Here is a 6,000-nt window from a genome sequence, read left to right on the forward strand (position 1 = left end):
ATTAAATCAAAAAAATAAACAATAGTAGTAATAATAACGGACCCTTAAATTAAATTTATTGTTTTAAGTTTTAAGAGTGACATTCTTAAATAATTGTCAAACCACCATCCTTGAATAATGACCCATTGTTTTAGATTTCATCTTATATGAGAAGACAAAAGCAAAACCTTCTGCCACCCTTTGGGGAGGATAAGAGCAACTCCAATACCAAAATCCTTATTTGGTTTCTTAACACACTATTCAACACTATTCATGTGGGCCCATACTGCCACATCAGACTTAAGAAACTCCTAAGAAACTGAAGCAGATTTTGCTCCAACTCATGATTTCTTAAATTACTATTTGAAGGGTCCCACCTGTATCCCACCATACAACATAAATTTATAATATTTATTTTCACCCAATTTAGATTTAAATTTTAATACTAAATCAATACTTCAACTAAAAAATAATTTAATTAATATTTATACGAATTTAATTTAAATTTAATTTTACTTAATGGAAATATGTTAGAAAATCGGTAAAACCGGTCAAATCTCGCCCAAACGGGCAGAAACCGGCTATAACCGGTCAATAACAGTGGGATGACCTGCTAAGCAGGTCACCCACTATATATTCATCTTTTCCTCCTCACTCTCCACTCTTCAACCCTAGCCGCACCCTCTTCTTCTTCCTCTCTTCTCCCTTTCTCAATCTGGATTCCTCAAGCTCTCTCACTCACCTTCTTCTTCCTCAAGCTCTCTCCCTCACCTGCATCACGCCTCCTCTTCCCCTTCCTCTCTCCCTCACCTGCATCACCTCCTCTCTGCTCCAGACCCTCGACGCCTCCTCTTCTCCTTCCTCTCTCCCTCACTTCTTCTCCCTCGATCTCTCTGGTCCATGCCTCCAAAGCCCCAGGCGATCACCAAACAACAACCGCCGCCACCAAACAACCACCACCGCCACCATACAGCCTCAATCCGCCCCCCACAACCCCTGTTTCATAGCTTCAAAGCCTTGAAGCTTGCAAAAATTCTTCCTTTTCACACATGCAAGATTAATGCTTTCAGATCAGAGCTTCCAGAACTTCATCAGAGACTTGAAGAATTATTTATTTATTTATGTAAATTTCAATTTTTGTGTGTAAAGTTTCAATTTTTTCATGTAAAGTTTCAATTTTTTCAATAAAATTGCAATTTTCGTCCTCTGATTATGTCTCTGTTGGACTTGAATTGTTCAATTTCATCCTTTCTGTTTATTTCTTTCTGAAAGCTGATGGGGAATGTTGGTGAATAAGTAAGAGAAAATTTCTTATTTTAATTAAGAAACTGAAAAAGCAGAGTTGCAACTCTGCACTGTAGTTAAGAACCCAAAACTGCCCACTAAGCAAGCTCCAATAGGTTGGAAAATTAAGAAACAGTCCTTAGCATCTCCAGTTGGTTTGAGAAACCAGCGTTGGAGATAGGAATGTCAAAATTACCTACACCCGTGGATACCCGCGGATAAAAATCCGCTATGGATAAAATTACCCGCGCTCACGGGTATCCACGAATTTATTTAATGGATATTTCCAATATTCATATATTAATGGAGCGGGTATAGATATAGATGTATCCATACCCATGGATACTCACCCGATATATAAAATACTAAAATATCTTTATATATATACATAGATGTATACTAAGTCTAATATCTAGTGAATTTGTGTTAGAGTTATGGTTCTCCTTCAAGTAAACTTATATATCGGTAATGGTGAAAAGAAGTCCTTTAGACCCAAAAAATGGTAGAAAAAAGTATTTCCCTTCACACATTGATTGACTGTAAAGTCTAATCTTAAATTTTACTTTTAATATAATTTTCTTTTAACAAATACATGTGAATTCATTTATGTTTATGAGTGTCGAGGTGCCCATAGATATCCACGGATATTTTAAAATCCGGTTAAAACTCACTTAATGGATATCCATGTGGACATGGAGCGGATATATGTATAAACTTTTACATATAGAGCGAGTGGTGGGTATATACTATTCATGTCCACCCGTACCCATTAACTTCCCTAGTTGGAGATGCTCTCATCCCACCAAACACAAGAAGGGAAGCTTGAGACTATTGAGGCTATAACATGTGCAACACTGTTAGCATCTCTCGCATGAGATAAGGTAATACAGGTGAGAAACTAGAGGCTAGTCTATTTATTAACTATACACATATTTTATAGAATTTTGATTTGGTTTATTTTTTTAATTTTACTTAACTTAATTATCTATTAGTTATTATATTTTTTATTGTTATTGAATGATGCATATGTTCCCTGAACTAGATATGTGGTTTTGGTGGTCCACTAGGACCCCACCAATAGTTACAATTACAGCAATCTTCGAAGAATGCAAATTAAGTTGGCAAAGAGACCAAGACTTTGGGTAATTTTTTAGGCTTAAATACTCTGAAGGTTCCTGGAATTATATGCCGTATGAAAAAAAATTTCTGAATTTTATTTTCCGATTCCAGATCCATGAAAAAAAAAATTTAATCGATTTAAGTCTTTACCCGTGTTTCATGCTTATGTGGCTCATTTTTTCACAGTCATCAATTTCAAGTGGCTTTTTTTTATTCCAACTGTGTTAATGAATTATAATTAACAAATAAATCTTAAAATTAACCCCTAACTAATTAATCCCTATTTTTGAACCCTAATCTTTCAATCTTCATCTTCATGTCAAATTTCAATTCCTATCAACCAATGATTCAAATTCCTATCAATCGGTGATTCCAATTCTCACCTCCAATTCCCTCCCCCCCCCCACAACATCTAGACCCTAAATTTTATTCCCAAAAGTCCCACTCAAAATAAGGGTGAAGATGGATGGATATAAAGAAGATGTGAAGAAGAATAAAACCCAGAAACATAGAAGAAAAAACCCAGAAGTGAAAAACCCATATCCAAATCGAGCTTCAATTTTAGGTGACCTCTGTGACTTTGGGTGAACGACGACGACCATAAAACAAAGGTCAAGATCACTGCCGAGAAGACGATGGATGAGAGGGCGAGCTTCACTGGCGAGGCGTGCCACCGGACGCGTTTGAAGATGCGGTTGAAGTAGGAGGGTAGGAGGCTTTCCCCATGTTGAACTTCCCCGTTGTGGGTTTGTTCTTTCATCTTCAACCAGAAATTAGGAATTGCTGCAAAAAGGTTGTGTTCTTCTCCCTATTTGGTCATGTATCTCTTTCTCTTGATCTGTGAGGGTGAAAAGGTTGAGTCTTTAGGTGTAAAGGTTGGATCTTGGGTGCGCTTGAAGGTGGGAATTAGCGCTGGAGTTGCAGAAGCTGGCGAAGATGATGGTACTGGGCATGAGATCAGGTGGTTATGGTGTTGAATCTGGGTTTGAAGGTTTTGGAGTTGATGCTTGGATGAAGGAGTGGGTTCTGCCATCGTGTGATGTTAATTTGGGGCTATGAGTAAAATGTTTTAAGATTTAGGTTGAGGAATTAATTTTAAACTTAAAATGTATAATGATTATTTATTAATCCACGTGTAATAAAAGAAAATTATAAAAACCACGTGGAATTGATGAATGTGCAAAAAATGAGCCACATAAATTCATGAAACACAGGTAGGGACTTATTTCGATTAAAAATAAATTCAGAGATCCGGAATCGAAAAAAATATTTTAATGACTCATTTTCGTACACCGTACAATTCCAAGGACCTCCAGAGTATTTAAGATTTTTTTTTTTTCGTTTTGGGTTCTTTTTGTCTTTAGAAATAGAATCGATTTGTTATACACTTGACCGGCCACTGCCAATTTGCAGTGTCTAATTTTGTAATACTTTTTAAGTTTTAATAAAATTACTTTTTTTCAGAGACACTTTCAGCAGTAAATTAATAAAAAAAAATATTATTATTGATAAGGTCTAGTCCAGTAAAAACAAGAAACTAACGAACTACATATCTAGGAAAAACAAAACCTGTAATATCGTGAAAAAGTACTACTACCATGAGGCTCATGGAGCCCCAAAGGAATAAGTGAGCTTCATTGGCCGAAATGTCCGTAACCTTATTATACTTATTAGTTTCTCAGAACACATGCTCAAAACGCAACTTCCATTGCCAACTCTTTCTATGTCAAACAACCACTTATTCCAAAAGTTTAAGCTGTTGGAAAAGGGCCACTTTAATGGTTTTATGTTATATTCTAACACGCCCCTTCACGCAAGAGCCCTTTGGGCTTGAAGCGTGGATAAATGCACAGGCCCACCTACCATGTGGGTAATTAAATTCCACTTTTTACTTAGAAAGTGAGGGAAGCAAGGATCGAACTCTAGACCTCTCGGTCATAGAAGCTCTGATACCATGTCAAACAACCACTTATCCCAAAAGTTTAAGCTGTTGGGAAAGGGCCACTTTAATGGTTTTATGTTATATTCTAACATCCTATTATGATTTATAACAAAAAAATCGACAAAACATTTAGTAATGTTTATTCTCACCAACATGTGGTTGATTTAAATAACTATACATACTTAATTCTTTTTAAGAGATATTTTGGTTTCAAACTGCTTTGAACATATTTGTCTTTGATGGAGAATAAATTTTTTTTTTAAATGTTTATACCTCATTGCTTTCTCGCCCTTTGGCGCATGATTCGTGCTTCTCATTTGAGTTTGCCAAAGAATTTCATGAAATGCATGGCTGGCAAATGAGGTGTCACTAGCATACTTCAATAACTAAAAAACAATTGAACTGATCCAAAAGGAAAAAATTAATGTATACCATACCATTTATATCCCTTTTGCGGGAAAATTTGGTGGTATTTATAGTTTCTCTTATAAATAACAATTTTCTCAACATCAATTTTTTTTTCTCATCATAAATATATTAAATATATGAATAGTTTTAATATTCCAAAATAAAAATTAATTTGAAGAAATCCTGAAGATAGAGCGAGATATTAGTAACCGGCCGTGAGATACCTTGAAATAAAAAAAATTAAAAAAAAAAGTATGAGATGAGTTTTTAATTAACTTGTACCAAATTTGAAATGTCAACCAATCTGAAACGGATAATAGGAGAAGACATTGTAGATGTGAGATACTCCGCCAAAATAGTTAAAGATAATAAGACAGGTTATGACTTATGATGGTGATATAATGGATGAGGCTTATGCTTATGCAGTTATGCTGATGATTGCTGGGAAATTTCGCACAAAAATGGAAAAGTCCGTGTGACATAACCTAGACACGCCACTTAACTTCCATCTGTATTTTCTCATTGTTTATTTCTTCCTCTATACTTTTCCATTGTTTATATAAAAATTTGGATTCAACTAATTAGCCACTCCTACATGGAGTATCCTATATTCATTAGTTTAAAACTGCAAACAAAACAGATGTGGCCTTAGAATTTTGGAACACGCAACATCATGGATATGGAATGAAGTCAAGTCTTCAAAGTAGACAAATAATTTCTTAGGACAGTTGCACGATAAAGGTAGATATGCTTTTTAAAGATATTATATTAATCATGTATCGATTAGGTGATTTGTCCCCAGTTGGTGAATATTTAGGTTAGGAGAGGGAGATTCAAGAATCAATTCTAACTTATTTATGAAAAAGTAATTTTATATCCGATCAAATACAGATTATCCAAGGCTTATCGGCATAGTGTGATGGATGATTGTAAAATGCTTATGCAAGGCTTTGGTGGCCACTATCTTGTCCATGTGAGACTTTAATGGAATATGAGTGCTGATTTTATGTTTAATTTTTTTTTTTAAATAATGTATAGATTGAGGAGGGTCTTCCCGATTTAAGTCCAACTGTATTATTTTCCTTATCTTTTTTCTGATCAATAACTTTTAAAGTATGATCCAAATAATTATCATAACTAAATTCAAATCCATTATTATTATTATTATTATTATTATTATTATTATTATTATTATTATTGTCTTACCATTTTAGGGAATATTACTTTTTAACAAAGAAAATGTGAAGATGCACATTCAAGAATGGCGT

The sequence above is a fragment of the Lotus japonicus genome, chromosome 2 (assembly GCF_012489685.1).
Source record: "Lotus japonicus ecotype B-129 chromosome 2, LjGifu_v1.2".
NCBI classification, from domain to species: domain Eukaryota; kingdom Viridiplantae; phylum Streptophyta; class Magnoliopsida; order Fabales; family Fabaceae; genus Lotus; species Lotus japonicus.